General features: G+C 38.9%; 1 protein-coding gene across 9 annotated transcripts in view; it reads left to right on the plus strand.

Moving 5' to 3' along the window:
* Positions 1 to 12,749, plus strand: part of Nf1 (neurofibromin 1) — a 232,595-nt gene that overhangs the window by 138,634 nt on the left and 81,212 nt on the right.

A 12,749-nucleotide genomic window follows, 5' to 3' on the forward strand; every position in this document is an offset into this window, starting at 1 on the left:
TGTAAACAGGCAGACTTTGACAGAGATTAAGAAATTCAAATAAAGTCTTTATAAAGTCTGTCTACATATTTAAAGGATCCAGTGAATATCTCACTACATTTAATCTGTCTGTATGTACCTGAATGGATTGCTTCATTGGGTTGTCTCTAACTAGATGAATATATAATTTTGCTTGGTAGTTATCATGATTTCAAACCAAGTAAGAACATTAATGGTGATTTTAAAATAATTTAGGAATTTTACATCTTAGGAATTAAATGTTAGTAAAGAAAAAGTAAAAGTAGCCACTCAGATAAGGAGTTAAACTCTATTCACATGGAATTTTAAAAAAAGAATTAGACATGGAAGTGATAGTGTAAGACTGAATTACAAAAGTTTGCTTTTAAAAAAGAAGTACTAATCCCCCCTCTGATGAGATGAAGTAAATTCTTTGCGGGGAAATTGGGCTGTGTTATGTTAACAGCTTCATTTTCCTGGCAAGCACCATGAGTGTAGCCGGCATGGACAATGGTGTTGATACACAAGGAAGTCACTGCATGCGTGGCAGAGGAACAAGCCAGTACATGTCCCTTCCTTACTCTATTGTGAGGGTTTTCCCCCTCCTTTTGAGTGAATAGGCAAGTGCTTGCAAAATCTCTAGCCCCACTTCATAGAGGGTAGTTGTGATCATACTTAGGGAATAAACAAAAGAAGCCTCTTGGCAACCAGAGAAATGCTGTAAGTGGATGGTGAAGACAGTGTGTGGCACCATGCCTCACCTATTACTGCTTTTTCTAAGGGTTTAAGCTGGGGAGTGTAGTTGAAATGGTTGTAGTGATGTTTTCTCCTTGGGCCCAGTAAGTAATTATGTTTTCTAACCCTGGCCTTTTGAATTGATTTTGTTCCCTTTGAGAAAGAATCTCCTGAGCATCTGGCCTTGAATTCACCATCCTCTTCCCTCACACTTTTGAGTGCTGAGATTACAGTGTGGCCACCATGCCTGGCCTATTGTTAGACTTGTAACAAATCAATCTTGCCTTACTTAATTCAGTATTTTCTCTTTATTTTTCTCATAGTCTCTTTGGTTTGTGAGGTAGGGTCTCATTATGTAGCCCTGGCTCTTCTCATAATCTATTAATTTCATTTATCATTTAGCCAAATGGCTAGCTCTCTAACCTTGGGATTCTCATTATTTTACTTTTTTAAAAATTAATCTTAATGATCCTAAACAAACAAAATTATTCATCATTATCCAGCCTGGAAAGACGTCCATATTATCATAGTGTCTGAAGTTTTTTCCTTCCTTGCTCAGAATTCCTCCTGTGGAGGCCTGACTTTGATGTCAGTGCCCTTTTTCTTTGTATGAACCTTCCCTAATTCTACAGTGAAGAATCAGTCATTTTAGGAAATTGTAACTCTCAGAGTCTGGGTTTTTTTCTTCCCCTGCCTTCAGGTCAGGCACACCTCTTATTTATATTTTCTCTCCCTTCTAGCATAGTAAGTAGTTATTAAGAATAGGAGACAATAAGTACTGGGATTCATTGAACACCTGTCACTTTCTTTCTGTCTCTTCGATGATATGATTAGTAATGTCGGAAGGAACAACTATTGGTCATTTGACTTTTTTTTTTTTTTTTTTTTTTTGGTTCTTTTTTTTCGGAGCTGGGGACTGAACCCAGGGCCTTGCGCCTCCTAGGCAAGTGCTCTACCACTGAGCTAAATCCCCAACCCCGGTCATTTGACTTTTTTCCTCCGTGTCATAAACATGCACTCACAAGTCACAGACCTGAATTCAAGAGACCACTTGTGCTTCCTGGCTCCTGTTTGTAGGTCATATGTGCATTCATCTCTGACAACCTAAAGTTGAACAAACACTTTACTTGGGTTGCTACGAGACCTATACTTGGTATATCTGTGCTTCTTGTCTTCTTTCAGCAGATCCGAACACCACTTCTGTCAGTCTATCATTAACTTAGAATGTTCCTGAGCTCTGGTGACGAGTTGTATGACTTGTCCTGGGTAGCCTATTTCTTCTATTCACTCAAGACAAAGAGGGACATGACAGACCCAAGGAGCTATTCATCCAGGTTGTGCTAAAGTGTTATAGGAGCATTAGTGACTCAGTGTACAGCATCACCAAAACACCTCTCAAGCATCAGTGATGAATCTCAGAGTTGCATGCCTGGAGTCTTCTCCCTCTAACAACCACATAATACCCTGAGGGCAGGGATTGTGGCTCCTGAGTGATTCCTTCTTCCTCATGAGAGAATGTTAATAGGTCCCTTTTCATGAGGGTTATCACTGCTGCTCTGATCAAGTTGACAGCAGCCATATCCAGCCCAGAGAAAACTATGTATATCATGTTCTGGCCTGGTGCTTGGCTTTGAACCAGTGGAGGGCTTCTTCAAAACACCAGAAGACAGATGACTCAGTAGAGGTGAGCAGTAAACTTTTGTTGTCATAGCTGGGAATACTTGGGGGCTGTTTATATTAGAAACCCATCTGTGCTGCTTGCCAAATCCCATGCTACTCTACTTCCCATTCTGCTTTCTACCTGAGATGCCGATCTGGATCTGGATACAGAATCTTAGTGGGCTTTTCTCATCTCTGAATTCTGTTTGACCAATAGGGAATACAAGGAGACTGAAGAAAGGGTAGGTGGGAATGGATTCTCTTGGTCACAATGGCTGGCTGCATCCTTCTATGAGATTATGGTTTTATTGGGTAATCCCCTCTCTGTATTTGCTTTCTGGTAACTGCTCCACTTCAACTGGTATTTCTGACATTTTTGTAATTGTCTTAAGCCTTGCTCCCCTTTTTATAGAATCTCTTGGGTCCCAAATTGAGTGTTTCACCAACAAGAATTTTACTTTTACACATTATATACTGTAACTTATGCACTCGATTATTTTGAATTAATAAATTCTTCTTGCTCCAAGGATTTCAAATTAAGGATATAGATCTACATTAAATAAATGATTTGAAAACTTGCCAAGAGGGGTTGGGGATTTAGCTCAGTGGTAGAGCGCTTGCCTAGCAAGCGCAAGGCCCTGGGTTCAGTCCCCAGCTCCGAAAAAAAGGAAAAAAAAAAAAAAACTTGCCAAGACAATAGATATACAACTATCCAAAAGGGCAGGCTGCTATTAGATTTAAGCCTGAGTAATGTTTTAAATTTCACATAAACCATCATTTTCTTCTACAGTAAAATAGCATCTTGGTTTAGAAATATAATACAGGAAAAAGACATGCTTCCCCTAGTTTAGATAGATCTATCTTTGGGCCAGGGGTATATCAGTCAGTAAAGGGCTTACCTAGCATTCATAAAGTGAGTTTTGAGACCAGCATGGGACACGTCAGATCCTGTCTGAAAAACAAAACAAAGAAGCAAATAAACAAAATGAAAGCACAGATCACACATTCTTGAGCAAGTAGTCACTTCCAAACAAAGTCGGTTTTGTCAATGTAAAGCTGTTAAGTTTGTTGTCTTATTTTGGCGTGTTGTGACTTGTTCTTCATAACCAATGTAAACTAACTCAGTATTCTGTTAATATCATGCTAAAAGACTTTCAAGAAGTCATATAAACCAGGGATGATAGATACATAATTCATGTCCAGAATTAAAATTTATTGGAATCATGAACACAGAAACTAATGTGGGCTGAGTGGCCCTAGGTTAGAGTGGAAGTCCTTCCCTCCCATCATATCCTAGAAAACCACAAAGGAACTCTGCTTGCCAGGGCCACATTAGCTGACTTCTCCTGATCCAGCCCATAGCTGCCTAAAGTAGCTAGACTAGATTAGAGACTTGGAATCAGAGTTCACCCTGACTTGATTTTGAAAAGATTGTCTCCTCTTTTCCATTCCCTTATAGATGACAACATTTCCATCTCTTGAGCTTTAATAGAGTTAGCATCATCTTACTATAACTAAGTCTTGTTGATTCTGCTTCAGAAAGAGTTTATGATGCACCCTCCATATGATAGACTCACTCCACAGCCCCGTCCATTTTCATATCTGTACTGGACTAGTGTTTGTGTTTTGTTTGTTTTCCAGGGAAGGAGCAGGTAGCGAACACGAGGCCCTTTAGTGATTCGCTAGTGCCACTGTGCAGCAGCCATGTGTGCTGACCTCTAGTCTGGGCTCTTGCTTTAGTCTCCATGTCCTACATTGTCTTCCAGAATGACAGTGATTGCTTGTGTACTTACAGGTAGAACTTTTATTTTATGTACTCCCATTGACTAAGATTTTATACATAAGGCATTCGTTGTCTAATTCTGAGGGTTTTACCATGGCCTCATAGCTATTGATACTATTATTTTCTCAAAACTTTTATTGAATTTTTTTTTTTTTAGGAAAATGTATGTAATACATGAAAAAGTCAAGAAACAAAGGACTGGAAGTACTGGTACCCACACTTAATCTCAGCACTCTAGCAGCAAAGGCAGGGCAAGTAGATTTCTGTGAGTTCAAGTCCATCCTGTTCTGCATAATAGAGCTCCAGGCCAGCCCAGGGCTACATAGTGAGATCTTTCTTTACAAAAATAAAGACCCATTACATACCTACTTTTTATATCATTCCATGTGTGTGTGTCACACTTGTAAAGTTTGTCTGATTGTAAACCTTTCATCTTAGCATCTCATGTACATCCATACAGAGCTGTGCAGCTCATCCAGCTCATGGGATCGCTTAGCTAAAGCGAGTTTCAACGTTGTTTTGGTAGAAGGCTGTGTGCTAGCTAGCCTTTCTTTCTGGAAGTCTGGCTCCTAGTAATGTCTGTGAGTGTTGACAAGCTGTGGAAGGTATCATCAGGCCAGTTGTCAGGAAGACTCTAGAGCAATGGTTCTCAACTTGAGGGTGGGGACTCTCTTGGTGGGGGTTGCCTGTCAGATATCTTGTGGGCATATATGTGTATATGTATATATAATGATGATGGAATAAGTTTATGGTCGTGTCCACCACAACATGAGGAACTGTATTAAAGGATCACAGCATTAGGAAGGTTGAGAGCCAGTGCCCTAGAGACTAGCTAAGGAGCAGAGTCTGCCCATAGACTTGGAATGCCCAACACACATCCTGTAATTACCTCCACTGAAGTGGTACTAAACTCTAACACCAAAGTGGTTATAGTATATGTTCCTTTGTGACTTCACACATATTTTAAAGGTTCCTATGTGTTGTCGTGTGTGTGTGTGTGTGTGTATACTGCATTTCATTTTATATCTGACCAATATTCCATTGTATTGCTATGTCAGTTTATCTTTCTGTTATCTGGTAGTGAATTTTTCTCCACTTTTTGGTCACTGTTCATAGTGCTGCTGTAAACACTTATCTGTGTTTTTGTAGGGTCTGTATTTTCAGGTTTTAAGATATGTATCTAGAAGTGGAGTCGTAGAAACATAGTAATTAACAAATGTTAATGTCTGAGGACTGAGTAACTTATGTACACATGCCATTGTACTGTCCTTTGTAGTGCATGAACGGTCTAGATTCTCTGCACCTGACCAAATGCTTGCTGTTACCTGTTTGTCTAGGCAAATTCTGAAAAATCCTTCCTCTAAACCACAGTGGGTTCTGTTATTATTTTACAGTGACCACAACAGAATATAATGTTTAGTTTCTATATTGGATATTTAGTTCCTAGGTTTTGCATATTCTGCATACCCAGAAAATCTAGTATAGAGGTGGGATTTTATAGAGAGTTTAAATGTACCTAGCTTTTGTTTGTTGTATTTTGTTTTTGAGGTGGGGACTTGTGACACACTTACTTTTTAGTGTAGTTCATCAAAGCAATCATAAGTGATTTTACTCAGACTGACCTTGAACTTGGGATTCTGACTCTGTCTCCTGAGTGCTAGAATTACAGATGTGTGCCTCTAAGCCTAATCTAACTTTTTGTTGTTGTTGTTTGTTGTTGTTTTTTGTTTGTTCGTTTTGATTTGATTTGGTTTTTTGGTTGATTGGTTTTTCAAGACAAGTTTTCTCTTTGTAGTCTTGGCTATCTGGAACTCACGATGTAGTCCATACTGACCTCAAATTCAGAGATCTTCCTGCCTATGTCTCCTGGGATTAAAGGCGTGTACCACCACCATCTGACTGGAGATCTATTTCTAATATCTGTCTCTGTCTCTGTCTCTGTCTCTCTCTCTCTTTCTCTCTGTCTCTCTCTCTTTCTCATTCATTGATAGTATTTAAACTTGTCTAAAACATGAGTTCAAGGTCATCATGGTCAACTTATTTCGATCCCACATCTTTAAAAATAAGCTATCTCTGGCTGGAAAGATGGCTCAGTGGTTAAGAGCACTGACTGCTCTTCCAGAGGTCCTGAGTTCAGTTCCCAGCAACCACATGGTGGCTCACAACCATCTATAATGGGATCCAATGCCCTCTTCTGGAGTGTCTGAAGACAGCTACAGTGTACTCGTATAAATAACATAAATCTTTAAAAAGAAAAGAAAAGGAGGGGATGGAATTGAAGTTCTAAAGTGATCCAGAAGAGTTCTTAAGTGGTTTCTTTTCTGTGATACTTGGTTTGTAGAAGCAGTAGCCATGGTGTTCAGTTGCATTACTTTAGAGAGATGCTTTAGTAATTAATATATACAGACTGACCTGGCAGTTTTAACTAAGATACGTTTTAAGAACATTAGTGTTTATAATCCAGTGCTGCTCTATAAAAATAGGTGGTTGAATCTACTTTCTAATGCATCCAGTCCTTGAAAGTTAATAATCCTGATAATATTTATGAGGGTTATTTAAAAATATAGAGCAAGGATGTGAGAATAAACACTCCTGGATAAATATTGTTCTTTTTTTTTTTTTCCGTTTCTTTTTTTTGGAGCTGGGGACAGAACCCAGGGCCTTGCGCTTGCTAGGCAAGCGCTCTACCACTGAGCTAAATCCCCAACCCCTAAATATTGTTCTTTACAAAAAGGGTCGCCAATAGAGACATGTACTTCAAACTATGCCACCTTTGAAGACAACATTTTAGGGAGATAATTTGTAAGGGGACAGGGTAGAGGAGGAGTGTTTTCAAAATTTAAAGCATTCTTTCAAAATGTAATAGAAAAACATACTTTTTTTTGGTTTAAGATGACAAAATACCAAGTTTAATACAGTTTTTTTTTTTTTTTTTTACTAGTCGGGTTTGTTCTTTTTCATTATAATTTAAAACCTGCCTCTTGCAGGTAGTAGTGGCACATGCCTTTAATCCCAACACTTGGGAGGCAGAGGCAGGTGAATCTCTTGAGTTTGAAGCCAGCCTGGTCTACAGAGCTAGTTCCAGGACAGCCAAGGCTACACAGGGTTTATGAAACTCTGTCTCATAAAACAAAGACAAAAAAATTTGAACACTGTCTCTTAAATGGTTTTACAAATCCAATTACGGATTTATTAAACCAAGTAAAATCACTTGTGATTGCTTTGATGAAGTACGCTAAAAAGTAGGTGTGTCACATGATATTTATACTTAAAACCCAGTACAGGTCACTTTATGTTTCATATACAAGATTATTTTTCCTAGTTTCAAGTGACTCCTTAATTCTCCATTTAATTAGTTTTTTAAAAAATCTTTGGCTTTTACAATGTGTCTGTAAGTTCATACTTAATGGCATATAGCTTTCTGGTACAATTTAAAGTCAGGACAAAGACTTAGACTCTTATGAAAGCAAGAGGGAGATGTGGCGGCGTAAACCTAAAATCCCAACATTGGGGATGCCGAGGCAAAGTCAGATAATGAATTCAAAGCCAGCATGTATTATATAGGAGGACCTCTCTTCCAAAACAAAATAAAACAATAAAAGGTTTGATATTATTTTATAGAAAAGTTATACTATGAGAAATACTAGCCCCTACATTTAGATGACATTATATATAAACAATGACTTTACTTAATTGCCATTGGTATGAGGAAGTACACCTGACTATCGAGTGTCTACACAATAGAGCTGGTAAATTGCCATGGCCCTGTGCCAGATAGTCTTACACTATACAATGTCTCAGATGTGTCAGTGGTCACTGAGGCTTTGGTTGGCAAATAATAGCTTTCCCAGTGGTTATTGTGGTATATGGCATCTTTGTTTTCCCTTACTGGTGGTTTGGTGTCTCCTCATTCTCTCTACTTGATGAAAAGCCATTAAATCTGAGCTTATGTTCTGTTGAGGCAAGTATTTGAAAAGTCATTCAGACTCCCTCAGCTTTTAGAAGTGTTTGTTGTGTTGAAAGTGTGACTATGGGCAACAAAATCACACAGAATAAAGAGTTGTATTTCCTGGTGTGATTAGTCTGATGACCTGAGTTTAGATCCCCAGAGTGCAAAGAGTGGTAGGTAGCATTGGAGTGCATCTGTGATCCTCAGACTCCTGTGGAAAGATGGAAGGCAGAGACAGGGAGAATCTCCTGGAGGCTTATAGGCCAGTGAGGCCAGCATGCGCAACAGACAAGTGATACTCTGCCTCAAACAGTGTAGAACTTGAGAACTAACACGTGAAGGTTACCTGACCTCTGATTTCTATACAGATTTATACATGTACACACATGTACACACGTACTTTAAGTTAAACTATTTTTCATGAGGTAAACAGTAAGTCAGCTCTTTGAAGTATAATTGTGACTAGAAACTATATGCCTTTATGAGTTCAATCATATCTCTCTGAGCTCATTAATGATCCAAGATTTCTTGCACATTAAAAGGTATATGTACAGACAGATGACTCAGCAGTCACCAATACTTGCTACTCTTACAAAGGACTTAAGTTCAGTTCTCAGCAGCTCTCAATTGTCTCTTAACTCCCATTCCAAGGAGTCCAATCCCTCCTTCTGGCCTCATTAAGTACTGGACATGCATGTGGGGCGTACAGTGTGGTGAACAAAATACATTCAGGCAAAATATCCATAAACAGAAGACAGAGTAAACTGTCTGTAATTAAAACACAAATGGTCAGTACATTTGACTTGAGTTCGTGTATTTGTGTGCCTGCAGGTGTGTACATATGTGCATGCACACGCAGAGGCCAGAGTTGATGTCAAATGTTTTTTATTACTCTCTACCTTGTTTCTTTGAAACATGGTCTTTCCCTGACCCTGAAGCTCACTCATTTGGCTAGACGGACTAGACAAGCCCCCAGTATCTTCCTGTCTCTATCTCCTAGGGCTAGCATTACAGCACGCTGCTATAGCTAGCTTCTTAGGTAGGTGCTGGGAGTTCAAACTCAGATCTTTGTGCTTTCTCAGAAAGCACTTGAGTGACTGAACCGTCTCCTCAGACCCTAACTTATTCCTTAGAACACCCTTGTGTAATATTTTAAACTACTTTTGGAATCAGAACACAACCAGTTAGCAAGGTAACAGACATTAAAATGACAAAAGTCAATCTTGTTCTTTCTGTTAGACTACATTGCCCAGCTGATCAATTCTGCTGTTTTAAGTACAGGTTTGATTTCTGTACTTCGTGAATAACTTCAACAAATCCAGACTCTCAAGCCAGGGATTCTGATGGTGAAATATAGGTGTGTTTCTTCAGCATTTTGCCACCTAGTTCAACACATTTAACAAATGAAAGACAGTTGAGCCCAAATGGCATTTCTTAAAAGCTGAACTTCTTAAAGACCTCACTTTACACTACAGTTTTCAGTGTGTGAAACAAATGAATCTGCTTAACACATTAATACACTGAGGTGACATTAGCTTTCACTCCCTGGCAGACTGCATTTGAGCAGCTTGCTGTACTAAATTGTTCAGTTGCTAATGATAATTAGCAACTCTCTGGAATTGGCTCACATGTAATTCTACACCGTTCTGAACTAGTTTTTGGATGCCAAATACTAGCCCGGCCAGAGCCTTCATTCTGGGTTCATTTCCCTCTGAGGGGGGTGCCGCTAAGTTGTCCAGGCTAACTGGGAGCTCCTAAGCGGCCTCTTAAGTAGCAGATACTCTAAGTCCATTCCATTACACTTGACTTCCTCCTTCCTAACTTTTCTCTAGTGTCCCTCAGGACTTTGCTTTGACCTAAATGGAAGAACTGTAGATTCTAGAGTAGATTTGGCATGTCCTAAGTAGGGCATTGTTAGTGCACCGTTCACATCTTTGGTCTGTTCTTGTTATTTAGGAATTCAGATAAAGATAGTTAATCAAAGAAACTTAGGAGAAATAACATCAAAACTGGAATACAAAGGTTAAGTAGGACTGCCAGTGTAAGAAGGGGACACACAGCAGTCCTAAAAGCTTATGGCAAAAGAGCATGCGGAGTGAAGGAGTAGCAGTTTAGTTTGCTCAGGCTACAGGAGGCTGCATGGGGATGCTGGGTTTTGACTCAATGGCCAAGTTACTTACTGTCCAAAAGAGCCATGCCAGTGTGTGAATATGGCCACTGTATTGTCTTCTCCAGCACTGATTTTATCTCATACATTTACAAATTTGCTTGTTACTTTAAGAATTTTTAAGATATTGCATCTTACTTTTATTGTATCTCAGTTATATGGCTGGCCATATTCTCATGTTCATTAGCTATCACGTCTCCTGTGTTGTAAACAGTCAACAGTCTGTGTCCTTTGCCCGGATACCTGCTGGAAAATTTATTATTTAATATTAACAGTCTCCTTTGTGGTAGTCTATTCTAATATTTTTATCAGGTTTGATGTTTCAACATACAGAATTCAGAAGGTTTGTATTAAAAATTTACTGGCAATCTCTAGTTCACTTTTTGGTATCACGTGAATTGAATGTTAAAGTGAAGTGTCTTCCAAATTTTATTTTTAAAGTTTTATACTTTTTAATTTTAATGCCTGCATTTGTGTATGTGCACTACATGTGGCCTGGTGCCTGAGAAGATCAGAAGAGGGTATCAGACCCCCTAGAAGTAGAGTTAAGGATGGATGTGAGACACTTTTAGGTCCTGGGAATCCAACTCAAGTTGTTGGCAAGAGCAACGAGCACTCTTAACCACTGATCCATCTCTCCAGGACATGCCTTCCAATTTCCCCAGCACTGTTCCATGTCTTTTTTCATACTTTTGATCTGCTTCTTTTTTCTCCCAGCGTTACCAATGTTTAAGAAATGGTATGTGCTAGGCACTATGTCGAATGCTGTGCGCCGTCCTGTTTTCTTCCTGTAACTCTACCTTGAGACATGGAGCTAATTTTCTAATGTTACACAACTAATAAAAAGCCTTCGTTGGCTGGGCATGGGAATATATGCTTGAAACTCCAAAGCTGAAGCAAGAAGACTGGGTGTTTGGGACCAGCCTGGGCTGCACAGTGAGACTCTATCTTAAAATATATTCGTATATGCCGGCAAGATGGCTCAGTGGGTGGAGGTGCTGGCTCTCAAGCCTGCTGACCTGAGTTTGATCTTCCATTGAAGACTGACATCCCCAAGTAGTCCTCTGACCAGCACACATGCGCACTCTATGATCCTCACACTAGCCCTCACCCTCCCTTCCTCCTTGCCTCCTTCCCTCTCCCCTCCCCCATCTCTCCCCTCTCTTTCCCTCAATAAATAAAGTATAGTTAAAAAATATTTTAGGCACACAGGTGCCAAAGCACCCATACAGAAAAAGGTGTGGCATTTTTTCTTATGTCCTCTGTACCAATTGTACTTTATCGTCTCTGTATTAATTACTGTCTTAATGTGCATCTGTGTGTTGAGTTGTGTATGTGTGCATGTATAGTGAGACTAAAGCCAAGGGCCTCTTCGGCACATGCTCTGCTACTAAGACCGACTGTAGCCCCTCTTCTACTGTCCTGTGGTTGATACTGAGGTATGTCTAGCATTTCTCCTCAGTGTGGGGATGGATTTTTTTACCTGTTTATTTTTCCAGTGACCTAAGTATTTTATGTCCTATTTTAAAAAGATTAAAAAGATTGAAATGCTTGTCAAAAAATGCATAATCATCACATAGTGTCAGTAACTGTAGTCTTATGGTAACTAGTCAGATGTATCTATTATTAGTCTTTGGTGTGTTCCAGATACTAGCTAAATTTGGTTGAGTGAATGAATAAATTTGGAGATCTGAACTTATTACCTCACATTAATGTTTTCTACATTTATCTATTTGTGTAGATGTCATTTCTTTGGCATTATAGTTTTTTTCTCATAATTTTCTACTTATTTTGACCAACATATGAAGTCATTTACATCTCCACATTTATTTTGTTGTTTTTTTTTTTAATTTAAAGTTATGTTTCTGAAGTGTTCCCAAGGAATCTTTTCAATAAGCAATTACTTTATCTGTTAAGAATAAAAATTTAGGTGTTTGGTCCTCAGATCCAATAAAAAAGAATAAGAATTTAGTAGCCAGGCATGGTGGCACACCTTTAATCCCAGCACTCAGGAGGCAGAGGCAGGTGGATCTCTAGAGGCCAGCCTGATGTACAGAGTGAATTCCAGGACAGCTAGAGCTAAGCAGAGAAACCCTGTCTAGAAAATAATACAAAACAAAAAGAATAAGTATTTAGTTTCTTATTTAACTAAAATGTTATCTGTTTGTGCGTTGTTCTGGAAAACCCAAATGATGGGATTTTTTTTTTAATTTAAATATACTATTTTTCTTTTTTTTCTCAATTTAGCCCTATTTATTTATTTATTTATTTATTTATTTATTTTGATTTTTGTGTATGACTGTTTTGCCTACAGGTATGTATGCTTACCACACATGTGTCTGTTGCCACAGAGTTCAAAAGAAGGTTTCAGGTCTCCTGGGACTGTAGTTATGAATGGCTGTTGTGAGCCACTTTATTGGTACTGGGATCCAAACCTACCTTAGCCTCTACGAGAGAAA

Source organism: Rattus norvegicus, chromosome 10 (genome assembly GCF_021556685.1).
Source record: "Rattus norvegicus strain SHRSP/BbbUtx chromosome 10, alternate assembly SHRSP_T2T, whole genome shotgun sequence".
Lineage (NCBI taxonomy): Eukaryota > Metazoa > Chordata > Mammalia > Rodentia > Muridae > Rattus > Rattus norvegicus.